The following is a 17,903-nucleotide window of genomic DNA, read 5'->3' as shown; positions in this document are numbered from 1 at the left end:
CTTGATGAAGGACAAACCATGGTGTGTTACATGTGCCACAAGGAAGGTCACAAGTCCTATGAGTGCAAGGTGAAGAATGGGGGAGGAGCAAAGAAGAAGGAGAAAAAGGAAACAAGCAAGCTCTCCAACACCTACACAAACAAGGTGGACAAGAAGGCCTCCACACCTTATTTCTTGAAGAAGAAGAAAAATGACAAGGTGGTGGCCATCAAGGTGAACAAGCAAGCCAACAATGGGGTCAAACGCTTTTTGGTGCCAAAGGAAGTCATTTCAAACATGAAGAGCACCAAGAAGGTTTGGATCCCGAAAGGGAAGTGAGAAGTCCGTCGGACTAAGGGGAATTTTGGAGAGTTGGCAAAGTATGGGTGCATTTCATGGGGTGCATCATGATGAATAAAATCATTGCCAAGTGGGTTAGTAGATACTATGCACCCAAATTCCCCTTCCTATGTTAGGTAACTAGATGTCATTACTTTCAATTAGTATTCATTTCAATTGGCATTGTTTTTCAATTGATATACTCTTATAGCATCTAGTTATCTTTCATGCTTATGTTTGCATTTACATGCTTAAATCTTTTGTCATGCATTCAATAGGTATATCATATGGTAGGCTTGCTTGGTTTTATTATCAACCCTTGGAGCAAACCTACATGGTTTAAAATTGTTTAGAAGCACGGCACATAGCTTGTTTTACAATTATTTATCTAATATGTTCCAAAGTCCAAATTATAGATAATCTCTCCCAAATATCATCTTTCAAGTGGTATTTTGATACTTAAATCAATGTGCACAAATGTTACAAGTATTCAACACTTGTGTGCACAAATTTAGGGGGAGCTTAATCTACAAGTTGGATGCTTTGAGACTAACACTTTTTCAAATGGTATCAATTTTTAAAACCTATCACATGTGTAATAGTCTCATTGTAAGGAAATTGGAGTCCCCGGAGTTTAGCATCACTCTTCAACTGGCTTCATCATGTTGATTTCATTTCATATTCATATGCTTTCTCCATGCATTATATAGATTAAACTCTCTTGTACAATAAATTGCTAATTATGCATATGCTTTGCTTTCTAACATATGTATGCACATATTTAGGGGGAGCTTAGTCTATATAATGTGAGAGTCAAATTTTGTGATCAATTTCAGTCTCTACACAAACGATCATGAAATTTGACCCTTCCTTGTGCTACTAATGTCTTCCTTTTTGGTGTTTATTGCCAAAGGGGAAGAATTTGAAGGACCAAAGTCAAGCATTAAATTACAAGTAGTAATGGTCCGAGAAAGGGAGAAAAGTGAATTATAGATTAGTCTAAGTAATGAGATTTTTTTTGAAAGCTAGGCTTTAATCCATAATATCACATGGGGACATTTGCAAGGGCAAGACAAGCTTTTAAGTAAAAGTTTCAATTGGTATCTTACAATTGACTTCAATTGGTATCCCTTAATATCTTATATGATTTCAATTGGTATCTTTAAGTATCCAATAAACTTGCCCTTTGCATTGCATCCTAGCAAGTAGGTAGTTTTTAAACTTCCAAATTCTTATTATTTGCTTGCTTTGGTCGTGTTGGCATCAATCACCAAAAAGGGGGAGATTGAAAGGAAAATGGACCATTGGCCCATTTACTTTGGATTTTGGTGTTTGATGACCAACACAACCAAATTGGACTAATGAATTTGCAAGTGTTTGTTTTTGTAGTTCAATAGGGTGCAAGACGTAACTTGGACGAAGGCGACGTGATGATCCAATGATCAACACCTCAAGCAAGACCTTAGGAGCATAAGAGAAGACCCAAGAGATCAAGCAAAGTCCAAGCATGAAGATTGGAACCAAGCCGTACGCAAGATCACGAAGAAATGAGCTCACTGCGGTGACCGGACGCTGGATAAGCGACCGGACGCTGAGATCGGACGCTGGGAAAGTGGCTCGGCAGACAGGCGACCGGACACTGGCGGCAACCGACCGGACGCAGGACAGCAGCGTCCGATCGATTACAGTAAGGTTCCAAAGCGGCAAATCTGCCACCGGACGCGTCCGATGGCAGGCGATCGGACGCTGGCCAGCGTCCGATCAGTATATTGCCGGTTCAATGGTCGGGACGACCGGACGCGTCCGGTCAGGACGATTCAGCGTCTGGTCAGTAGCAGTTTCGCGGGAGTTCAACCCCAACAGCTACTTTCTCAGTGGGGCTTATAAATACAACCCCAACCGGCCATTTGAGTGGTGTGGAGCTGAGGAAACATACCAAGGGTGTTGATACACCATTTTAGTGATCTCCACTTGCATAGTGCTTAGTGTTTTATTAGGTGATTAGCGTAGGTGCTTTACGAAGTGCTTAGGTTGATTAGACCACTGCTTATGCGCTTGCTCTAGGTTTGGGCCTAGTGTTTAGTGAGGTTTGTATACCTCTACCCCATGCTTGCGAGCACAAGTGTTGTACATCGAAGGGGCTTGAAGTCTTGCGAGATCACACCAACCGCGTTTGTGGTGTGGCCGCCACCATGTACCGGAGGGAACAAGGCCAGCGGCGTTTCGACCGGAAGCTTGATAGTGAAGACGGCGGGGAGCATCCAGGAGAGGCTTGCCGAGAGGCATGTCGGAGACCCACTTGCGCGTGGGGAAGGCCCGAGGCTATCCACGGAGTTACCCGACCGGGAGCTTGGCCCTTGCGAGGTATTCCTTGCGAGGGGCTCCAATGAGGACTAGGGGGAAGCTTGTGCGCTTCTCGATACCTCGGTAAAAATACTAGAGTCGTCGACGGGAGTTTGCATATCTCTACCTTGCTCTTTAGCTTCCGCATTTACATTGTTTACTTTACTACGTTTGCGGTAGAGATAGCAACACACTAGCAAAACCATAGTTGCACATCTAGATAGTTTATCTATTGCATAGGTTTTGCTAGGATTAGAAAAAGAGGCCATAGTTTAGAGTTAGAGTTTTTAAGTTGCCTAATTCACCCCCCCCCCCTCTTAGGCGTCACGGTCCCTTCACGTGTCACATCTGGTAAAGTAGCATGTCCACATTGCCACTCCTATACATGTTCACTTAGACTAGGTAATGGCAACAAGACGTGTTATATGGGTCATCATAGGTTTCTGCCCGAGAATCACCCATTTAGGCTTGATGTCCATAAATTTGGTTCAACTGAACTTAGGACAGCACCTACTCCTCTTTCTAAGGAAGAAATTTTGGAGTGTACTAAAGATATTGTTACAGTTTTTGGAAAGGAGATCCATCTAGAAAGAAACCAGCAACCAAGAGACCCAAGGCAGGGGAGCCATTAGTCATTTTCAAAAGGAGATCTATTTGGTTCAAACTTCCATATTGGAAAGATTTGATGTTACGGCATAATTTTGATGTCATGCATATAGGGAAAAATATGTATGAGAACTTTGTGAATACATTCTTGGGTACTGATGGGAAATCTAAGGATAATCTAAATTCTCGCTTAGACCTTCAAGCTCAAGGTATTAGAAATGATCTCCACCATGTTGAACTTGAAGACCAATTGTATTTACCACCTGCACCATATTCAATGAGTCCTGATGAGAAAAAAGTTATTTTGTCAAGTGCTAAAAGGGGTAAAGTTTTCTGCTGGTTATGCATCTGATATACGACTCAATGTTCATGTCAATGAGAGGAAGGTGATTGGTCTTAAGAGTCATGAGTGCCACATTGTTCTACAACATTTACTACCACTTGCTGTGAGGAAAATATTTCCAGAAGTAGTTAGTGCTGCAGTTATTCGTGTTAGTCATTTCTTCAAGAAAATTTGTGCACCTGCTTTTTGGACAAGTGATATGGATAGTCTAGAGGCTGATATTGCTGAAACTTTAAGCCTCCTAGAGGCTATATTCCTTCCTTCATTTTTTGACATGATGGTACACTTGATGGTTCACCTTCCTGCCCAAGCAAGAATAGCTGGTCCAGTACATTTTCGTAGCATGTGGCCTGTTGAGAGGTAGGCACAGTTCAACTTAAGAGAAGAAAATAAATACCTACTGTTTTAATACCATTATGAGCTAATTATATATGTGTATAGGTTTTTGATGAGATGTAAGGGTGATGTTTGTACAAAAAGCCATCCGAAGGGATCAATTATGGAGGGTTCTTTATTTTATGATAGCCTTAAGTTGTGTGCCGCTACTTACATGATGAGACTCAATTTAGCCGGCGACTTAGAAGTGACGAAGGGCAGCAAACAGAAATTTGCAGCTCAACTCCTTTCTTTGATAGCAATGGTCAAGGTTTAGTCGGGAAGTGCACAACGACTTTAGACCACAAGACTTGGCTTCAAGCACATAGATATGTTTTGTTCAACTATGCCGATATAGGGCCTTACTTGGAGTAAGTTATCTATTGCACTTCACATCACATCTATTGTTTCCATTGCACGATAAATTGATAAATTGCTTTTTTCAGCAAGCACGCTCACTATCTATCGTCACTTGGTGTTCGAAACCAATGAGATATCAACCGCATGCAGCATGAATCCTTCCATGAGTGGTTTCGGTCGCATGTAAGTAGGAAGAGAACGTAAAAACATAGTTTTCTACATTAACTTGACATTTATCTTAAAGTTAGTGTTGCATACTAATCACAGGTGGAAGGATTGTGTGAGTATGCACCAAAAGAGATCCAAATTTTAGCTAAGGCACCAATGATGATTGCACGAAAGTACAGTAGCTACACGATGAATGGACTTGATTTCACATAGAATCCTATGATGTGGGTAGGTGTGTCCAGAATAGTGGGGTTGCTCTAGTTGCAGAATCGGCATGTGGATTTGATTTTCAGGGGCAGAATAGTGGGGTTCGTTGAGCTATTTTTTTAACTAAAATGTAAGTTAAGTTCCGGCTAACAGAAGGTGATCGCTGAACATGCATGTTCACTAGATGTCTAACGTTTTTATCTTTCTTTTATTATAAACCTTTCTTTCATGAAAACAACTGTTGTCTGGTTTGGGACGGACCAATTAAATCCGACGAACTTTCCAACTGCTAGCTGACAATCAAGAACTGTGCAAGCATATACTATTTAATTTGATTGGTGAACACAAATATCTAGCCTAATCAGTTCAGCTAGATTTTGCGCATACAACTACACTGCATAATGTACCATCCACTCAAATTCAGACAAAGAAGTGCATGTGAGTAAATTTACAATCACTATGTTCAGTTCGGTTTCAGGTTAATACAGGATGCTAGATGGTCATTCTACCAAATTGGATCTAACAAAACAGACGCGCACGGCAGGTGTACATTGCATAATGTATCATGCATATACTCTGCCCCTGCCTATCCAGTTTTAGATGAGGCCACGTGGTCGTCTGCGGGTACATTACTTTTCCCAGTTTGGAGCATCACCATCCCCAAAGCTCCTTGTTGAATCATGCGTTGCTGCAAGAAGAGCAATCCTGGCGCCTCCCGAGCCTACTATAGAAAAAGAGGGGAGGGGCCCCTAGGAAAGCATTGAAATATTCATGTCTTTGACCAAAGAAACGAAACTGAAGAGCTCATACTCAGGAGTTAGGATGCTGCAATGGTGTTTCTTCTCTTCTTTGCTCTTTTATGGACACCCCCACACACCAGAATCAACAACACAATATCACATTGATGGAAATATTTGGCTCCATTACTGTTTAGTACTTGGACTCAGTTGACACCTTTAGTTGGCGGCAATGAGGTCACACACCTGGCCCTGAATCGTTCCCATTGCGAAAACATACATGTTTGATCATTTTTCTTGCAGCCCAGCCCAGTTAGAAGTTGAAGCAACTATGAAGGTGGTCATGTCTCCAAGTCCTCTTTTTTCAAATTAACCAACTAATTTAGATGGTGACAATAAAAGACTATTATGGTGTTACTCTTATTACAATGCGTCCTGCAAAAATATAAGTGTGTTTTAGGAACCATAGTTGCTTATGAACTTGTGGAGTGTGTGACAAGTGAAGTACACTGTGTCCCTCCACGTCACAGAAACTCACAAGGACACCTCCTTTTAATGTTTTACATGACTTGAAGGTTGGAAGCTTCTTTTTCTTGATCATTCTTGCATTTCTTTCCATCCTAACTTCTCAACACACACACAAAATGTGAGGTGCACAACACATTTCTTGCCTCACAAGGCATGTTTGCCATGTTAGACCACCAGTGCAGGACATTATTACTGTGTTGCCAGGTGCTATATGGCCAGCGTGTGGTGTGCGGTCGAAGTTGCAGTAGCAGCATTACATTTGGTGAACTTGTCATCTGTCTAAGATCGGAGAAGAAGAGATGTCACTACAAGGATTCACCTGTAATGCCACGCCACACGTTTGCAACACCAGCAATTTGGTTGCCATAGGGGGGTCGTATTGCAACCTTTCCATAAAATGGTTGCAATATATGCCTATAATGCAACGGATTAAATGTGTTGCAATATGTGTGGTTTGTCGTTGCAACATGCGTGTGCTACTGCAACCATTTTAGAATTGTGTTGCAATTAGTTGACATTATTGTCATGGTGCTTTAGAGTTGCATTAGTATTGATTTTCGTTGCAATTATTTGGTGTTATCGCAACTATATTGGATTTGGTTGCTTTTGCTTATAACTATTGTTATGGTTGTTCTGCGTTGCAATAATCTTCTGTAGTGTTGCAATTGCTAGGTGGTTATTGCAACAAAAATTCTGAATGCATGCAATAGCATGTTCCTATTGCCACAGTTTTTTTGGGTTGTAATAATATTTTGGGGCGTTGTAATTTTTAGGTACTTATTACAGCTATAATCCTAAATGGACACAATATCATGTTACTATTGCCACGTTTTTTGTGTTGCTATAGACTAATGTATTTGGTGGGCCTTTCTTTGTCTAGGACCCAGCAGCATACGTGAGCATCATGTTGGTTAGAGATGTGCTTGGCTCTCCATCAATCGATCTCTCTTTAACACAACATGCACGCCACACCCTAGACGACGTGGAAGAAGTGACAAAGCGCAGCGGCTCTTCCCATTGATCTGGTCAATCACATGTGCAGCTAGCGCCAGCGCCACGCTCATCATGTTACTATTGCCACGGTTTTTTTTTTGTGTTGCTATAGACTAGTGTGTTCGTTGCAATAAGTTGTGACCAAAATATTTAATACTATGCAACGCTATGTACATCATAAAGTCATACTAAAACATTTATAAATAAAACTGGTAGTAACACAACACCGAAGGCCAACTTCATAGAAACAAAAAACAAAGAAGCACCAATAGATAGGCGTATATGTCCATACCAACTACCCCACTTTTACTCTTATTTTTTCTTCAGACTAAAAAAACATTGTTGTCATTCAATTATGCAGCTACAAAAGGACAAAATAGCGCTTCATTTTCCGGTCTTAGTTAATATGTAACCCATTAATTAAAGGATTTTATGATTAGACATGAAAGTTTCTATCGTTCAAATTATCCTAACTTTTATATAACCTAAATTTCATTTTGGAAACAAATTTAAATTTTATAAGCAAATTTCAATGAACAAGCAAGACTTGTCCTTGCAATACAATGTTTTTTGCATGGTATAAGCATTTTCAATGAACAAGAGGCATCAAAAGCCAAAGATCACTACATTAACATGTCCAATCATGCATCTCAAACATGTGAACCATCACTCCGGGCATGGGATGCTGAAGCAGTGGTTGCCTCAGCAGCATCAGCATGGCTATAACGTCTTCTAAAGCCTGCAAGATGTACTAATGAGCTTAAAATAACCAAATATGGATAATAACAAGTGAAATAATCTCTTCTGAACATGATTGTTTTTAGAAGAATCTTAAAAAAACAGGCTTTCTTTTGGGAGTATAACAGATCCACCAATTCATTATAATGATCATACCACATAAACATTAATAATTTAGAAGTTATTATGCAAACTATTTCGATTAAGACTGATGTCAATCATGACTTTGAATACTAACCGAATAGTGATTGAAGCTCACACCCTTTGGCCTATGTCAGGAGATGAACAAACATCTCTTATATCTTCCAAAATCAAGGAGCGAGCCATAAAAATCTCAATTATTTGCAACCACACTGACAACCATATTTGTTAAGAAGGCTGAGCTCACAGATATCAAAACATTCTAGACAAACCATGAACATTTTTGCTATTACACATATGCATAATTAGAAAAGAAACAGAGTGGTTGTTACTAGAATAGAGCACTAATGGTGGTTGTTACCAGAATACAAAGTGGCTGCAAGCACACATCAGTGAACTACTAACTTCATTGGTGAACTCACTATTATCATCAATACACAAACAAAGAAGGTTCACTGAATTCCACACAAAAAATTAATGGTACCCTCAGGATCCAAATCTAATATACATGGATCCATAGAAGGCCAAGCAACAAATTCAGGTTTCATCTTATACAGGAGGGAGAACACAAGATAGCTGATGCTGCATCTATATAGGAAGGATTGTGATTCACCCCTCCAGCAGAAGAGAGTTTCTGACTATTGCATATACATTCATCCACACAATTGTAAGGAAGTAAACTTAATAACCATAATGAGGATGGATGAGCAATATGCGCAATAGGAGAGACCAAACCTACATAAGCTGAGCATGTAAAGTTAATAATAAAATATCAAAGCTACCTAAGCAGGGCATGTAAAGTTAAAAATAAAATCATGTTTTACTTACAAATGTAACTTAACTGGAAACATCAATTTCTTAAAGAGGACAGAGTAGATTTACCTTCTCTACATCCACCTTCAGCAAGACAAGTATCACCGCTTTCAACTGCCTTTGGTAATGCTTTATCTTGTTCATCGATGCTTAGCAACAGATGAATCTATGAAGGTGAAATAAATTACAAGAACCAACAATAAATGGTCGATGGTATCCACTCCCTAGCCACACAGAGTGCAGCGATCATGGTCCAGGAGACCGTGGCATCAACGCCTTGACGCAATCCATCAGCGAGCAATAATCGACAATCAAATGAAAAATTTGGCATGCGGGGGCCACAGTTTTCCAGAGTACGCGTGAACAAGGCACTGTAGTGGTATCAACAGCAACTCAATCAAGCAAGACAGACTCAAATGCCTGATTAGCATTCATTATTTGTTTATAAAGCTATGCTCCATCTAGTTCTTTTATTTCAGCTCAAGCTTCTTCAAACTTCTCGTATTCAATCAAAGCATATCCCTGTACAGAGAAAGTGGTAAAAGTAAAAAAACCAATGCTTGAGAAAATGTGGGGGAAAAAGACCGTAGTATTTAAACAACATTTGCCCCATGACCAGATGCCAAAATATTTGTTTATTCCAGCTATTATCTGCAGGTTATGGAAGTCAATAATATTTAAGTCGACATCAGTTTTATTCCAAGGAAGCTAACCAATTGATGCTAAATTAAAAAAAAAAAGATATCCCATCCGTACTACAAAACTAACAGTGAGAGATGATTTGCATCTACATGTTGAGCGGAAAAGTAAAAGGTCCAAATTCAAATGCAGGTTTTTCACCTCCCAAATTTTCTTGAGCTTCTTCCTGAACTCCAGTGACCAACACAATCCATCCATCAATTACTGCAAGGGACCAAAATATATATACATGAACTCAAAGTGGAACTAATTATCATCGTAGAGAAGAAACTTCTTATACAAAAGTAATATACATATATGAACTCAAAGTGGAACTAATTATCATCATAGAGAAGAAACTTCTTCTACAAAAGTAAAAAAGAACTCTGTAAATACAATTATTCAGACATCATTAAGGTATTGTTCTTTGAAAAATAATGTGAACAATTTGCTTCATTTTACTTAAAGTAACAGCACTTTTTAATGTATACCCTTAGCCCATCACTAACAACTAACAAGCTGATTAACACTGATATCTTGAGTTGACAAGCTTCAGCTCAAATCAAGAACCAACAACCTCTACGGTGTTAAAAAGAATTGACAGTCAAAAGACAGAAAGATAAACAGACAAACAAAATCTATCACCATTTTAGCTAGCACATATGTTGTGAATCTGTGATATGAGTGCTATCTAGAGCCCCTATACATCCCTATGATAGAAATAAAAAAAGAAAGAACCAAAATGTTACTTTTTAGCATAATTAATTCCACTGAACATACAATTCATGTTTGACACCTAAAATTAAATCAAGAAAGAGTAAATTAGATATAATCACGGAATCACCACGTTAGTAACATAAGCTGCGACTAGCGACTGCAGACCTGTAGACCTCCGTGCAGTCAGAACCGTTCTGCACTCCGGCTGACAGGTGACGGTGGCTGCCCGCTGCCCGCAGCTGCAGACTGCAGCCGGCAGCCATGCCATTGCGCCGGCGCACCGCATCAGCTACTTGCGGCCCCGCGCCAAAGCCAGCCGACTACTGCCGTGGACTGCGGCGCCGCCCAAACTAATGGCCAAAGCACCTCGCGCATGCGCAGTCGCGCGCTCGCCGACGGCCGCTGCGCCGCAGCCGCATGTCACCTCGCCTGCCGGCCGCCGCTGCCGCCGCCTCCGCCTCGAACAGGAGGCGGTCGCGCGCCAGGGTTTGGGTCACGGTTGGGCGTTGGGGAATTGGGGAAAAGGCAGTACGCGAACAGCCGAATAGGAGAGAGGGCGGTATAGCGGACAGAACTCAGAAGGAAGGTCGGGTAGGCTGTGGCCGCGCGCTTGCGCTATGCCTCTCCAACGCGGCCAAGCCAAAATCGGGCGGCCAATTTGCGCGCCCACTATTTGGCCCAAAATTGGCGTCGGCTTGTATTGGCAGGGCCAAATTTTGCTGAGCACCACCAAACTCTGGCTTTTTGTGAACCAAATAATGCAGGCCAAAATACCAGGGCAGGGATAAAATTTGACCTCGCAAAACGGCCTCTATCCCAATACGCCTTTTATCTCGTAAATTTCATAATATAAACCATATAGAACATAAAATTTTATTATAATTGGTGAAACAACTCCTCGAATGTGTATATTGTTTCGTACTTTTATTATTTATTTATAATAATAATCTTATTTTAAATTTTAATTCTAGACAAATTAATTTTTTGGCACTCGAGTATCTTTTTTTAATTGATTTTCCTTTTTCTACAATTTAAATGAATTTAAAGGAACAAACCCGGCGGCCAGAGGGGGTGAATAGGAGTCTCAAAATGCCATCCTCATCACCCATGTATAGATGCGTGTCCGGCCTCCGCCAAGTGTTATGACGCTATCGTCCTCCTCCTTGATTTGGTCGACGCCTTCATCATCATCCATGTACTCTTGCTCTTCCAGTGCCTAATGTGAATTGCACACGGTCCGTTCTCCGCCCTATGGCCTCTCAGTCCTCTTCCAGTGCCCAATGTGAGCTGCACACGGTCTGTTCTCTGCCCTATGGCCTCTCAGTCCAAGCCTTCTCGTCCGCCATTCACCGCTCCAGGTCCATCACGTATGGACTATGCACTTGACCTTTACCATTTGTCGGCAGCCATCTTGGAGCACGCAACTAAAAAACTCGTCAGCACGTAACTAAAAAACTCGGCCTATAGGGGAATGACTACCCCCACAACATTACCAATAAGAAGAAAACCATCTCACCAGGCCAAGAAAACCAAGAACCCCCGCCCCACCATTACATGGCGGAATCCGTTGCGCAAGTGAGAATTGGGTGGGGCCTTAGACCCGTGCTTTTGGTTTATGTGGTGGACGAGGGGATTTTTTTTAACATTAGCTTGAAATTCGCTCCCACGGGGAGTCTAACCTAGGACCCGAGGAGTGCTACTCGAACATCCTAACCACTCGGCTAGAGACCCTTTTGCATCTTGGAGCACATAACACCTGTACATTCACAAGTCAAGAGACACATGTTGCACAACACACACAACACAACTCAACACGATACCTCTGGTTAGCCATTAGCATAACCAAGCACATATGGATATTGTGACACACCAGACGACAGCAACAAGCTTGAGATATCACTAACATATTATTTCTCATAGCTGGACTTGAAAAAACAATTCAGCAACATTTGTTTAAGCGAACACAGAAGCAACAACAAAAATATCAAATGATATATAACATAGCACACTAACATGAATGATCTTAACAATGGCCATGAGTGCTAAAGATTGAAACAACAAATAGATACATGGAAACCTAAATTGAGACAACGAGTTTCTTATTTCATAAGTCAAGTCTCACTCGTCTTCTAAGAGGCGATTAGTAGTCAGCTTTATGTTTTTTACCTGACAGTTTAATAAAATCTTAATTTGCTATGTTTTATCACCAAAATAATTTAAATTTATTTTTTGGAACTAAAGTAACTTTTTTTAGAATTTAAATGTGTCTCTGTCAACTGATTGAATTACTTTACATTTTAAAGTATATATGTGCGTTTGAAAAATTGTGAGTTTGAAATTGCCCAGTCACAATTTTAGCCCACGCGCGCTAGAGCCCAAACCGAGTAGTAATAATCAAATAGTGAACCCTGCGGGCCGCGGCACCGCAACCCTAAAAACCATTCACCTTTCACGGTCTCACCCCAGCCACCGCCTCTCTTTTTTGCAGTTCTCCATTCTCCGCTCTCTCCCGGCAGCGCGTGTTGCAGGGCTAGGGAACGGAGGTCTGCCGGCGTCCTCGCGTTCCAGCACCCGCGGCTGCGCCCTCGTGCTGCAGCTGCAGGCCCCACATGACAACGTCACCAGCTTCGGATTTGGCGGTCAGACGGCAGTGGTGCGCTGCAGGCATGGTAGCGCAGGTACACCGCGCATCGTGCGCCACCTGCCAGCCCCCACAGCCGCGCCGCACGCTGATCTGGCGCGCCGGCTGAGGAGGGGGCGGGCTAAGGGCGCGGCGGCACGGGGCGAGGAGACAGCGGTGCGGCATCTCGTGCGAGGAGCGAGGAGGCAGTGGCGGCGAATCTCACGCACAGGGAGAGGCAGCAGCGGTGACTCTCGCGCGTAGGTCAAGGACATTGTGGCGTTGGATCTCGTGCCCCTCGGTTCACCGGATTTCGTTCGTTGGTTCGTCTGCTTTCCCTCTCTATTCCACACCGGATTTTGTTGGTCGGTTTCTCTACTTCCCATCTGTCCCACGTTGATTCATTAGAAAATGCTGGGAGGATAGTACTTTCATTCTACTGTATTCTATGAGCAATCTGTTCAGATATTTAGCAGGGATGTAGAGGAGTTCTTTTTAGACGACAGCCATACTTTGATGCCTCGAATGCTGCCATGATTTGTCTTTTAGTCTACACATGAGCTCCTAAGTCCTAATTATTAAGTCAGTCATGACTTGCAGTTCAACAATTTCATTACTGATGCATCCTTTGTTTATTAGAAAATATAATGAACCTAGGAATTTGATCAAGAAAAATTAATACAGATGCCAAAAGCAATAAGGTGGGATGCATCCTCTATTGCTCTTTAGTTGCTAACCTCTGAGCCTTATGATTGTTCTATTCTAAGCAGTACTGACGTACTGTGTATCAGGTGCCATGCTCTGGCTGCAAGTAAACCAGGACCCTTAATTTGTGTTGTTAGAGACGGGAACTTCTTCTAGGTTTCTCACAGTATTAGTAGAAAATTCCACGTACTAAATTACAGCAGTGTGATAATTTTTTATGGGATCTTGACATGTTGTGTTAATATCGGGATTGGTTAGGGCATTGTTTGGTAGAAAGTTCTACAGATCCAACCCCATGGCTGCTACTTTTGCCTGGAGGATGGAGCTGTCATGGAGCCGATTTGTTATCAAAGCAAGTTCATAGTACTTATATGATGCACTGATTTTTCTTGCAAACATATACATCTGTCTTTATCAGAGCCTACTAGTTCAGCCATCAACTTTATGCAGAACTAAAATGAAGCAATAAAAAGTTCTAATATGACATGTACTAAAAGGCTGATTGTAGTCTCTTTAACCATTTTTCAATGGTCTAGTATGGTATGTTGCTTCTGCTGCTATCACTTTTGCGGGAGTTTAATTTCAATATGCAATATGAATTTTTAGCATTTGTCTTTCACTTTGAATGTTCAAAACTAATCTATTATTTTAGCAGGAGAGTTATTAAACTCTTTAGGTGTTGCCCCAGTGGTGAATGGAAGCGAGCTTCAAATTTGAAATCAAGTATGATTGCTCCTGTCTCATGATTTCTGCTCCTATACCCTTCCTGTCATTTTAAAATGTGCTACCAATGTGTTTCGATTGAGAACCTGTGATCCCTTAAAATTTAAAAGCAAGTACAAATTGATGCAGTAGTAGCAGTTTAAATGAAGCAACCCATGAGTTTTATGAATTTTCAGTTACAATGTCCTTGTGTGCAAGATATTTTGCTGAAGCTATTTTGCTGCAGTACACATAAGTGTTCCTGCTTGCTCGGATTAGTTGACATCATGCTGCCCATGAACTGAAAACTTGAGAACCTATATAAGCTTTTGCTAACCAATCATGATCCTCCTAGTTTGTTATAATGTTAGAGTCTAATTTGTCCAATGTTTTAGTGGGACCATTGGAGGAGATGCAACTAATACTACGAGCCTCTGGGATTTTAAAGAACCTATAGAAAGTAGTCCAGATCAAAGTAAGGTAAATACAACTACTTGTTCATTACAGAATTTTCATTGGAAGGCCTCGATTATTTAAGTTGTTTGCTGAGATCAAGTGCCATCATGAGCTGCATTTTAAACATGCAGCAGCCCGTGAACTGGAGACTACATGGATTAATGTAGTTATTTGTCATAGGAATGTGCTCTCATGTTGTGTTTGTAGACAACAATCTTATGTTGCTTAGTTGGATCGTGATCTATCAGTGAACATTCGTGGCAGGCAACTAAATTAGCTCCAGTGTGTTAGCATGTGCTTGGACGAAGTTGTACGATTGTCCATAGTTAAAATTTTCGTGTGCCATCATAGCAGTATTAACACTCAACACTACAATTTAGCAAGTTCAGCAACTCTACCATAACTAGATGTTGCTTTGTTTCTTGATGCTTTAATAACAAGAACCCATTCAGCCAGTGCTATTTTTTATACCTTTTACTACAAGCATACATATATATACCTAAAAGTGACACATATATATCTAGTAAATTAGTATTTCTGCTAGTTGCTGCCATTGTAGCATACAACATAGCAATCTTGAGTAATAGCAGTAAACTAGCTGCTGGTAGAAATCTCTAGTTTTTCAACTTTTTTTTTGTTTCAAGTTGATACACCTGTACAACAAAAGTCTAATTTGCTAGCTTTAAGTTGATGCACCTTTGCATCTCTTCTGATGAGAGAGGAAAACATAACCCCAAAATAAAGAAGGGAATACGACAACGAATTATATTACTACAAAACAACCGAAGGAAAATGTGGCTAAGAGACTATCAACCAAAAGGAATCAACAAGTTGGCAATGCACAAGTGATTTTTTTGTAACTCCACTACCTATGAATGTTTCTGTACCAGATTCCAAAGTGTATATGGTTTTCGTATATGCTGTCAGTGAGAGTATTTTTTGTATATACCTAATTGACTTCTAGGCTTGATCATATAGCCTTTTCATGGGGAATTTTACTTTTGAATGATTCTGCAAATTTATTTGCAAACTTGTTCGTCTTTAGTTTAAGATTTCAAATTGCTTACTTTGTCGACTCCATGCTATTGTTGCCAAAATAATACAATTTCAGTTTGCCTGATGCGTATACCAATGTTAATGATTCTTTCCAGGAGCAAGATGGAGTTTGAGTGGAGCGCACGATTGATGGATGATCAACATCAAGGCAACCTTTGATGCAGTGCTACATATATAGCTCATTACATTTTGATGTGTTCAAACTAGCTACTATGTGTCGGATACCTTATGTGTTTCAATTGTGCGTGTGTTATTGACTAAGTTTGACATTGCATGGTTTCATTAATGATTTGTACGGACAAAGCATATTTTGGTTTAATGGATGTCTAAATGCTTTATCCATCATATTGTTGGCGTGCAATTATTGTTTGAAGATACCAAACAAAGCGTTGCAATATGGACTATTGGCATAATAATTTGACATTGCAATATATCCTATAGTAACAAACAAACTGTGTGGTAAAAACATTATGCGTGGCAATAGTCTCCAAACTATGGCAACATAGTAGTAAGCGTGGCAATAGATGGTTTCTCCTATAGCAACCAAAATATTTAGTGTAGCAATAGAGTGGCCACCTCTAGCAACCAAACATTTGTCGTGGCAACAGAGGGTTCAACCTATAGCAACCACAATGTTTAGTGTGGCAATAGAGAGTCCATCTCTAGCAACCAAATATTTATCGTGACAATAGAGGATTCCACCTATAGCAACCATAGACATAGTGTGGTAATAGAGAGGCCACATGTAGCAACCAAATATTTGTGTGGCAATACAGGGTTCCACCTATAGCAACCATAGAGATAGTGTGGCAATAGAGGGTCCATCTATTGCAATTTTATTTATGCGTGGCAATAAGGTCTATTGCAACACCCATTGTTGTTGCTAGTGCATCTATTGCCACTCTTTGGGTATGTGGCAACAGGTATGTCTGGCAACACCAGGTGTGTTGCAATAGTTACTATTGCAACACCCACGGTGGTTGCTTATACAATGGCTTGCAACACTACATGGTGTTGCAACAACACTCCATTGTGTTGCAATAGGGGAAAACCTATTGCAACACCAAAATGAACCGTGGTGCAAACTTTAGACCACGGTTACTGTGGCAACGCTTCCCAACCAAATTTTTGTGTTGCAATTTTGTCTATTGCAACCATTTTTCGCATATTGCAACACTTTTAGGCCGTTGCATCAGGGGTGAAACCTTGTAGTGTGTTAGCCGTTGGTGCTTCCTGGCTTGATTAATTGGGCCAACACTACATGGCCAAACAAAGTCATTATACGTGAAAGTCACACAGTGGGTTGCCCCTTTCCTCTGTAGTTGCGCTCTGCGAATTGCTCCGGCACTACTCTCTTCCCCCCTATCTCACTGTGGTGGTAAACCCTAGTCATGGTTATTATTTTGTCTTGGTCCATGAGTTTTATTTTTATGTATTTTGAATGGTTTGGTGAAAGAAGAATATATGTTTCTCAAATTAAAGGAATCATCATCTTAAACCATTGACAGCTTGCTGTTTCGCTCTAGTCTGTCCAATTGCATTGTGTCTATATGTTCAGTTTTTCTATTCTTTCTTTTTCTTTTATAAGCCTAGCTATTTGTCATTCGAGGATGGTTGGTGCATATATAATTTATAACTAGAGTGTGGAGTGCACATTCAGGTAGTATAAGTACATCCTCATACCCATTGTTGTGACATTTTTCATTGGATCCATAAAAGCGTGCATGCAAGTAGGAGAATAAAGCTATAGTTGTGCGAGTCAGGTCGGTTATATGGATCTACTAATAGTTCTATGGCCTTTCTATAATGCGAACTGCATAGGCACGAGAGGCATTGGCAACTCTATTGTTACGAGATGACAGCAAGGTATGTAGCTCCTGCGACGGACTCAGAAAATATTTCAGGGGGGCTGAACAACACTGTTGTTCGATCTTAAGTCTCAGCCCCCCTACACTATATAACTTTGCCTAAAAATTTATGAGGTAGCCCCCCCCCCCCCCCCCCCCCCCCCCCGCTGTGTCTGCCCCTGCTCCTGCCCTCGTTCATGTTGTTTTTTGAAAGCTTCGGATAAAACTATGTACAAGAATGTAAACTTGGTGGATCGCGTCTTCCAGAATCATGTGTTAGTGGCATGAGAAGCACTATCCTGTGGGTTCTTTGGACGAGTAGTACAACATTGGCATGGGATAGCAACAGTAACTGCTCGCCGTGAAGAATTTTGGCAGTGACAGCCAAGGTCATCCATCTTTAAGATGAGCATGCATCATCGCTGTGGAGTACAAAGTGGACCCATATTAAG

The 17,903-nt window shown here is 41.0% G+C and overlaps 2 long non-coding RNA genes across 3 annotated transcripts; one reads left to right on the top strand and one right to left on the bottom strand.

Moving 5' to 3' along the window:
• Positions 1-7,536: 7,536 nt before the first annotated feature.
• Positions 7,537-10,563, bottom strand: LOC136509660 (uncharacterized). Of its 2 annotated transcripts, XR_010772414.1 has the most exons (4): positions 10,231-10,563; positions 9,511-9,573; positions 8,740-9,192; positions 7,537-7,717 (listed from the first exon to the last, which is right to left on the bottom strand). It is a non-coding gene; the product is annotated as an uncharacterized lncRNA (long non-coding RNA). The 2 variants fall into 2 exon arrangements; XR_010772413.1 differs by lacking the exon at positions 7,537-7,717 and having other exon boundaries at positions 8,621-9,192.
• Positions 10,564-14,041: 3,478 nt separating this feature from the next.
• On the top strand, positions 14,042-15,363 carry LOC136509412 (uncharacterized). The gene is made up of 3 exons (XR_010772343.1): positions 14,042-14,113; positions 14,488-14,572; positions 15,229-15,363. It is a non-coding gene; the product is annotated as an uncharacterized lncRNA (long non-coding RNA).
• Positions 15,364-17,903: the final 2,540 nt, after the last annotated feature.

This window comes from Miscanthus floridulus, chromosome 15 (genome assembly GCF_019320115.1).
Source record: "Miscanthus floridulus cultivar M001 chromosome 15, ASM1932011v1, whole genome shotgun sequence".
In the NCBI taxonomy this organism is placed as follows: Eukaryota; Viridiplantae; Streptophyta; class Magnoliopsida; order Poales; family Poaceae; genus Miscanthus; species Miscanthus floridulus.
Note: the sequence above shows the minus strand (reverse complement) of the source record. Positions and strands in the feature narration are given on the sequence as shown.